This window comes from Varanus komodoensis, unplaced genomic scaffold (genome assembly GCF_004798865.1).
Source record: "Varanus komodoensis strain SLA01 unplaced genomic scaffold, ASM479886v1 scaffold114, whole genome shotgun sequence".
In the NCBI taxonomy this organism is placed as follows: Eukaryota; Metazoa; Chordata; class Lepidosauria; order Squamata; family Varanidae; genus Varanus; species Varanus komodoensis.
The window spans coordinates 651,387-660,719 of NW_025335328.1; the positions used below are offsets into that span (position 1 = coordinate 651,387).

Sequence of the window (9,333 nt, forward strand, 5' to 3'; positions counted from 1 at the left end):
CCGCCGGGAAGCCCCTCCCCGTCCTTCCGCTTACGCCCAGAGGCAGCCGTGCCCCATGGGGGAGCTCCGCTCGGCTCGCCCGGTGTGCGTGATGCCCGCCAGGCCCAGCCCCCTCCCCCAGCCCAGTCCTTAGGGGGTGTCCCTCCTGCGCAGGCCTTGCTTGTTCCAAAATGTTCCCCGGAACGCAACAAATGTGGTCCTCCCTCTGCACCACCATCTCAGCCACAAGCAAGACTCCTCAGCTGCGCCTGTCCAGCTGGCTGGGTGCGGGACCCCGGAGATGATCCGGAGGAAGCCACCTCGGAGGCCCAGGATTCCCGTCTTCCCCTAGCAACCTACGTCGGGCTCCAGGAGCTCAAGCCAATTCTACCAGCATGGACCAGACTAGTGACTCCAGGCCCGCACTATCCCGGAAGCGAAACCGGCAACTTTCAGACCAAGCAGGCAGCTCACCGTGTGGTCCCTGTGCCCATCGCAAACCAGACAGGGTTATCCTAGGCGTGCCATTCCCTGGTCATGGTGAATATCCCACCGAGTCATGCCAGGCCTGTGAACATCGGTGCCCCCAATTTCCTTCTTGAATCCCCGCTTGCTGTGATCGCGAGGGGGGGGCGACTGGCTGAAGGGAGTTCTTGCTGCCAGTGCGTGGGGGGTTCCGGGCCCCTTGCTGCTCCCAGCCTCCCAAGTCCGCTTTTGCGCAGTCAGTCCAGGCCGTGCGCCCCCTCGAGCACTGCTCTCAAGGCACTTGCAGGAGGCGCAGCCAGCCAAGAGGGTGGATGCCTGCCTGCCTGCCTGCCTGCCTGCCTGCCTGCCTGCCTGCCTGCCCGCCCGCCCGCCATGAGGGGGCTCATGGCCAGGGGACAAAATGCAGCAGGCAGACGTCCAGAGGCCCCCGGAGACAGCCGGCAGCCAGTTTTCCTTTCCGCCCTCTCCCCGCACTGCACCCCAGATGCGCAGGTGGGAGGGGAAAACGCCCCCACCTGCAAGACTCCAGTGGTCCCACCTCTCTGCGGAAACGGCCCCAACCGGAGGCGACCCTTCTGGTCCCAAGCTGTGCCCGCAGGGCAGCCTGCTTTCCATCCGCTCACGGGCCTGGCGGGGACACTCAGCTCCGGCTGCAGCTGCCCTTCACTTCCTCAGGGTCGCTCTCCTTAGCGTTACAGGACTGTCCAGTTGGAGGGGCCATGCAGGCCGTCAGGTCCACCCCTGCTGGCGCAGGACACCGCTTCACACCACCCCACGCAGGGGGCTGCCCAGTTTCGCCCCGAACGTCCCCAGCATGAGCGCGCCCTCCACCTCTCCGGGCAGCCGGTTCCACCGCCCTCTTGCTTCGACCTGGCAGGGCTCCCAGGAGAGCGCCTGGCTCAAGACGGCGTCACAGGACTTTGCCTTTCGGGGCTGCCACCACAGCACTTACCAAGGTGGGACTCAGCCAAGCCAAAACCTTAACCAAACTGTGCCGACATGATACTGAACAGAACCACCTGGCCATTGCAAAAGACCAAACCAAACCAAACCAAACCGATGCCCAGGTCCGGTCCTTTGCTTTGATACATCAGCATCCCATCCACAAATTGCAATACTGCAGTTTTAACATATAGATGAGCTTCTGCAGATGCAAGACTGATTATGCCATCAGCTGTACTTGAATGTCAGTTTTTAAAAATTCCTTTAGAAAATTGCTTATATCCACAAGGAGATGGCAGCATTGAAACTGTAGCTCATGTGCTCTTATTTTGTAATTTCTGTAAAGATCGAAGGACAAAGGTGCTCCCCCCCCCCCCCCGCTGCTACCTATTCCAGGGCAACCTGTTTCTGCTTATCTATCTTTACTTTTAGCAGATCAAACAAACAGGTCATGATGAAAACTGCAAAATCCTTGGCTGGAACTACCAAAATAAGAGCTCCTTTTGTTTCAGAGCTCGATAGGTTCCAAGAGGCGGGTATAATGCATTATCTAACGATTTTGGTGTGTACATTTTAATTGTTGTTATTTCTGTGCATCTGTATTTCATACGCCTGTGGCTGACGCAAATAAAGACTGAGAGATCAATCGATTTCTCGGGCCTCTCACCCAGGTGTGAGCACAAATTGAGAACCCACCGTTTCCCTGTTTGCAGAAGGCAGTGACAGGTTTGCAAAAAGCCTGTCTGGTCGGTCGCCGTGCCTGTTTCGCACCCGGCCCTCCCCGCCTCGGCAAGCAGCCCCCTCCCGGCTGGCCGCACGCCACCGGAGCGCCTCTCCCGCAGGGGCTGGGGAGCCACGCCGGGCCCCTCGGTTCCAGGCCTCGGCTGCCCGGCTGAACCCTGCGCTTTGCGGAGCCACGGCCTGCAGGAGGGACTAATAAACCAGCGACGGCTTTTTGCGTTGCCTGAACTCAGACAAGGGAAACCGTGGTCAAGGCAGAGAGCAAAGACTCTCCTGGCGAAGAACAAAGGGCGAGACACACCGGCCGAGGGGCGAGCGGGAAACTGCTTTTCCCAAGCACCCCGAGGGTGCCAGGCGCACACAGGAGAAGCTGGGAGGGGGGCCTTGCTCCCTGCTAACAGCTCCCCAGGGGCAGAGCGTGGGGAAACCGCACGCGGGGCAGCAGGGTTGTTCATGCAACCCCCCCCCCGTGGGGGTCTTTCTCACAGGTTCTTGGGGGAGGGTTGGGGGGCTTTGTGCCTCTGGGTTACTTACTTACTTACTTACTTACTTACTTACTTACTTACTTACTTATTTATTAAAACATTTTTATGCCGCCCCATTCGCCGAAGCCTCGGGGCAGCTTACAACAATAAATTAAAATAACATTTTAAAATATATACATTAAAATACAAATATACAATATAAAACATACAATATAAAACAAGCTGCCCTGGCCAGATAAAATTCAATAATATTAACATTTAAAATACTGCTTAAATAAAAAGGTCTTCGCCTGGCCAAAAAACAAATAACGACGGCGCCAGGCGGACCTCTCTGGGGAGTGCATTCCATAACTTAGGCGCCACCGCTATCCGTCCATGGCCACACAGGCCCTCCCCAAACACCCCCAGGAGCTGCTGCAAAGGGGGCCTTCCACCCACGACCGCTCCAAAGAGAGCCAGGAATGGCGGTGGGCTTCCCAGTGGCCGTGTGCTCGCTCCGTGGGCAAGTATCCGCGCCGAACTGCAACACCGGAGACGCCTACTGTTTCTCCGGTTTTTCTTTTCAAGGTGGGGGTGTGGAACGAGCCCCCTGCAGCCGAGTCCTCGGGGGGTTGGGGGTACACAGGGGGCCATGCGGTGCCCACATCTCCCCACCTGCGGGGGTGGCAGAGGCACTTCAAGAAGCCCGGCCCGGCCAGCACCCAACAGCCCACCACTGCCCAGGGAACCGCTCGGGGCTCCGGCAGCGTCCCCCGGCATGCCCGACACAGAGGGGCTTGACCTTGCAGCACGGCTACCGTTCCTGGAGGTTCAGCAGGTTGTGTGAAGCCAGTGTTCACGCGCAGGTCACAGGTGCCACTGGGGGCATCTGCAGGGGGTGTCGCCACCAGTCTGAGCAGCCCCTTCTGAGCCAGAAAGACCAGCTGCATCGGCGCCCCTGGGCCTCCTCTGGAAGAAGCAGCGGGCCCCAAATACGGGAGCCAGGATGGCCTCTGGCCTTCACGGGGAGCCCGGCCCCACCGGAGCGGAGATCTCTCCACGGGCGGCCGAGGGGACTCCAGACGCAGGACGGGGTGCTGGCAGTTACCCCGAAGGCCTTCCGTGGTTCGGGGCCAACATATCTGCCGGAGCATCTCTGCCCATAAACCCTGCCCCGTCGCTACCTCCCCAAGTCTGCTTCTGCAAAATGAACGCCAACTGCCCGAGGGTCCTGTCCGGTGGCCGCCCCTCGGCTGCGAAGCGACTCCCAGGAGAGCTGCATCCGATGTCCCAAACCACTGCCCACAAGGCGCTTCTCTTCTGCCAGGGCTTCCCAGATTTGTTTCATTCAGCATTTTGCTCTTAATCAAAAATTAAATTATTTGTCTGCCTTGCTGTAATCCACCCAGAACCTGTCAGAATGGGGAAGTATATGAACATCAGTAGCAGCAGCTGCAACAGATGATGATGACGATGATGACAGAAGCATAGAATAGTAGGGTTGGAAGGGGCCATGAAGGCCATCTAGTCCAGCCCCCTGCTGTTGCAGGACAGCAAGTCACACCATCCCACTCAGGTGGCTGTCCAGCTTCTTTTTGAATGTCTCCAGGGTGGGAGAGCCCCCCACCTCTCCCCTGTCGTGTTGCTCTGACCTGAGGAAGCTTTTCCTGACGTCCAACCTGAACCTGGGCTGTTGCAACATGAGCCGATTATTTTGGTATCAGTGAGAAGAGATCTTGGCCTTCCTCTTTGTGCCACCCTTTGAGGTCCTTATAGAGGGACACCATGTCCCCCCTCATCTTCTCTTCTCAAGGCTGAGCATGCCCAGTTCCCTCAGTCTCTCCTCTTGGGCAGTGTTTCCAAGCCCTGGGTCATTTCTATTGGCCTCCTCTGGACCCTTTCTAATTTTTCTTCATCATTCTGAAATCTTGGAGCCCAGAACTATTCCAGATGAGGTCTAATTTGTGAGGAGTAATTTGCGAGGGGAACTGCTACTCCTCATGATTTGGAAGTAATACTTGTTGATGCGTCCCAGAATAGCACTCGCCCTTTTGGAGGCTGCATCGCATTGTTGGCTCATGTTTAGCCTGTTGTTCACAATTACTCCGAGATGTTCTTCTGTTTCGGTTTTGCTGAGCCACGTATTCCCATCTTGTACTGACGCATTTGGTTTCTCTTTCCTGGGTGGAGGACTTGGCACTGGTCCCAACTGAATCTCACTCTGTTGCTTTCAGCCCAGCCTTCAAGTTTATCAAGACCGCCCTGGATCTGCATTCTGTCTTCTAGGGTGCTTGCTATTCCATCCGGTTTTGTACAGTCTGCAAATTTGATTATCTTTCCTTGTCATTCCTCATCTAAACCGTTAATAAAGATGTTGGAGAGCACTGGGCCCAGGACTGAACCCTGCTGCACCCCAACAGTTACCTCCATCCAATTTGAGAGGGTGCCATTGATGAGCACTCTTTGCGTCCGATTCAGCTGCCAATTTTGGATCCACCCAATAGTTTTTCCGTCTAGTTCAGTTTTAGCTAATTTGCTTATCAGAATGTCGTGTGGCGCTATGGCGAGAGCTTTGCTAGAGTCTGGGCAGATTGTGTCCACAGTGTTCCCTTTGTCCATTTGGGAGGTTACCCAGTCAAAAAATGAGATTTAATTAGTCTGACAGAATTCCAGTGCTTTTTTTGTAAGAAAAACGGAACGCCGGAACGCATGAAATTATTTACCGTTTGCACATAGTCAATCACTGAACACACACCCACACATGTCAGTTGTGTAACGAAACATAACGGTCGCCACCCGCAGAAAGCACTCAGTGCGCGACCACACGACCAGTCACAAGCCGAGCAGTGCCATCACAACCAGCGCGGACGAAGCACGCACGCATCGGACTCGACACACAAGCAGCCCACATGCACCGATTTAATGATTTTGCCGCTGACCTGCTACACTCGACAGGGCGATTCAAATCCACGTGGACCAAACATCAAATTTTCAAAAGTTACTTTTAAAACTTGGAAAATCTGTCGAAAAAAGGTGCCGGAACGCCGTTGCAGTGCATTCTATGACAAAAAGCACTGCAGAATTCATTTTTGATAAATCCATGTTAGTTTCTATTAAGCACCGCATTTTCTTCAAGATGGTTACAGACTGATTTTCAAATAATTTTCTCCAGGATCTTTCCATGGACTGATGTCAGACTAACTGGTCTGTAGTGCCCAGGTTCATCCTTTTCCCCGCTTTTTTGAAGACAGGGACAATGTTAGCCTTCTCCAGTTTTCTGGCGCTTCTCCTGTTTTCCAACATTTATAGAAAATGGCCGCCAGTGGCTCTGAGGGTCCCTCCGCTGGCTCTTTTACGACTCCGGGATGGAGGGCATCCTGCCCTGGGGGTCTGAAAGTGCCGATTCCACCTGGGAATCCCTGCCTTGACCATCTGCCTGTCCGTCTCGGGCTGCCACCTCTCACGTCCAGCTTGAACTTCCTTTTGGGCTTCTCCTCCTCCTTATACCATCCATACCATACCATACCAAACAGCAACATAGAAAATACAGCGACAGCGAAGCCACGACCCCGTTAAATGAGAAGATGGCTGGCCTGCAAGCGGAGCTGAAAGGGAAGGGGGCTGCTGCGTGGAGAGCAGCCCGGCCTGGGGAGGAGGAGCTGCCGGCGCCCCACAGCGAACCACGCAGCGCCCCCCACGCCGCTCCCCCCACACCGGGGGGGGGGCACAGTGGTTTGCAAGAGGATCTGGGGAAAGGGTGACATGCGCACCATGGAGAGAGAGAGAGAACGAGGCTGCTGGAGGGGGCGCAGCGGCAGCCCTGCGAGGGGTCTCCCTGCGAGCAGCCTGGCGACCGGCTGGAACGGCGCAGCCAGACTGCCATGCCGGCCACTCGGCGCCACCGCCACGCCTGTCCCTGCGCCCTCATTTCCCGCTCACCCCTGCCGCGGAAGGTCCTCTGCCCGCAGGAGGGTTCCGGCCCTGGAGCCATGCTGGCAAAGGCTGCCCCGGCCTTCCCGGCGCAGAAGCGGCCCCCTTCCTTTAAGACGAATCTTCGGCTGCATGGGGGTACGGCCCCCGGGGAGCCTGGCTGTGGCGAGAGCAGGTCACTTCCAAGAGGCTCCCTGGGCCTCACACCCAGCGCAGTCTTGCAATAGCACATAAACTGCTAGAGTGCACGTCCGGGGGAGAGCCCAAGTAACAGGGGACAGCGCTACAAAGCCTGCAAAAACACCGGCGAAAAGGCAGTGGCTGGGAAAAGAAGTTCCTTGCCTGGCGCTGGAGAGGGAGCTGCGGGGCTGCGGGGCGCCTCTCCCGCCCGCTCACTCCGCAAAGGGGCTCCGGCAGAAGGGCCCCTTCTCAGTAGCCCCCCCCCCACAGGGCCTCCTGAGCAGGGCAGCCGAGGACGATCGGGGTCCTGGGCAGGTGTGCACAGGAGAGGTGCCCCTCCCGGCTGACCATTCAGGGCTCGGAGTGCCAAGACCGGCCCGCTGAACCAGGCCTGGGCGTGACTGGCCGCGAGTGCAGATGGCCAGGGACTGGCCCAAACGGGCCGCGTGGGCCAGCCCTGCTAGCGACCTGGCCGCCCGCTTGGCACCCCGGCCATTTCCACAGGCAGCCCTGCGGGACGCGCACTGGAAGCGCATCCGGCCGGTTCACCAGGGCCGTGGCACGGGGACAGGGCGGGCATGGCGGCCCAAGTCGCTCAAGGGTGCTCTGCGCCACCAGCGCCGCCTCTGCCTCCCCGGACGAGGCCAGGAGGCATGCGCACGGCTCTCCGGAAGACCCGCCGCTGCTCGTCCAGGCAGGCAACAGGGCGACCGACGGGACCCCCGCCATGGGCCCCATCTAGCCCACCCCTCGCCCAGGGACCGGCTCGGAGCCACCGCCACCTCACCCGGGCTGGGCGAAGAGGAGAGGCGGTTCTGCCCACTGGCCGCCTTCCCTCCACGGAGCCTGCCGGGCTTCCCACGCCGGCGCGGAGTCGCACTGCCCTCGCGAGGAGGGCCAGTGGAGCCCGAGCGGGCCGGAGGGCCGCTGCCGTGCCGCAGAGCTGTGCATGCAACCAAGGCGCTGCCGGGCGGCTGCGGGCCCTCCGGCCTCTGCTTCCCCGCCGAAAATGAACCCCCAGCCAAAGCCGGATTTCACTGACAGCTCTGCCAGAAACGGCAAAGGATTGTCTGCTGCGACACGCACGCAACAGCTCGCAACAGCTCGCTGACTCGGCCCGACACTCCACGGGGAGCCTGGGTGGCTTCCCACAGCCACGGCGGAGCAGCCACGGCGCCCGAGACTGTGTCACGTGGCGCTGAAGGTTTTGCCCGGAACGTGGTGCTGCCACGCCGATGGCGCCCCGGTTCACACACAAACGCAGCCTCGGGCGCCCCGAGAGGGGGTCCCCGGCCTGGTCCCTGCTCTGCGTGCCCTGCTGCCCACTCGCTCCCATGGCACCGCAGGCGGCACCCTGATCGGAAGGTAAGGGGAAGAGGTTAGTGCCTGGGACTTCTAACACAAAACCCCAAAGAAACAGGACACCGGAATGCACTAAATAAACCAGAAACTAGCAAAGCTGGTGGGGGAGTGCCACTCTTTTCTCACCCCCACTCCAAACCAGTTGTTCCTGCGGGCGACACGGCAAGGAAGGCGGCCCTTTCCCCTTACCTTCGCTGTTTTTCAAGTGGCATGAGAAAGCGAGCAAGACTGTCGGTCTGGCGATCGCGCGGCTTCGTCTTCCTGCCCGCAGGAGATGGGCTGAGCCGCACCACCCGGCCCGCCGCGGCTCACGTGACCCGGCCGGCCGGCCCGAGGCAGCCCCCGTGAGCCGGGGCGGCGGGCGGCGGGGGGGGCAGCGAACAAAGGCTGCGGGGGCCTCGAGCGCGGCGACGGCGTCTGCGGCTGCACCGTTCCGGGGCCGCACCGTCCCCGCTCCGCTCCGCTCCGGGTGCTCCGGGACAAAGGGGGCCCGCGGAGGCTGCTCCGAGCCCACGGACGGGCGTGGGGGGGGGAGGGCAGGCCAATCGAGCACCGATACAGTCGCGAGTGGAGCGGGACGGCGATGGGCGGGGGCGCCCAGATCGGCCGCTCCCCCCCGCCAAACAAACAAAGCCTCTCCCAGCCAACTGACAAGCCGCTCGCTCGGGCGAGAGCCGCGGGGAGGGGCACCTCCCACCCCAGGAGGATGAGGATGAGGAAGAGGACGCTGCGAGCCTGCTCGCGGGCGCCCGCTGCCCGGCCCCTTCCTGGGCACCTGCCGGAGGCGCAGCCCCGCCCACCTCGCCCGCCGAGGGACGGATGCTCTGCCGGCCCTCCGCGCCCGGCGGCCGCCACCACCGGGGACGCGCCCCGCGAGGGGGCTCTCCGCCCCGCCCCGCCCACGGTCGGTTCCGCGCAGCACACCAGGCCGCGGCGGGCGGTCCGCGGGGCCCCGCCACCGCTCCGGGGCTCAAGACCTCGCCGTCAGCCCAGGGCCGCTCCTCCCGATCCAGGCCCAGCAGAACACGCGAGCAGGCGGCTCGGAAGGTGCCTTACTCCACGTAACAGCACCAGCGGGAGGGGGCGGGGTGAGCTGGGACCCCCACCATATTTAGCGACAAGTGAAACCTTCAGTATCCACGGATGAGACGGGCAGGCAAGCAGCCGGTACCTCCCTCTCCGCGGGGCGTGCGGGGCAAGAGCACGGGCCGAGCTCGGGGCGGAACTGACTTCTGCGAACGCCAAAGGG

The 9,333-nt window shown here is 60.3% G+C and overlaps 1 protein-coding gene across 1 annotated transcript in view; it reads right to left on the minus strand.

Annotated features, from left to right (window-relative positions):
* Positions 1–9,333, minus strand: part of DTNB (dystrobrevin beta) — a 92,792-nt gene that overhangs the window by 42,764 nt on the left and 40,695 nt on the right. The gene's annotated exons all lie outside the window — the stretch shown is intronic.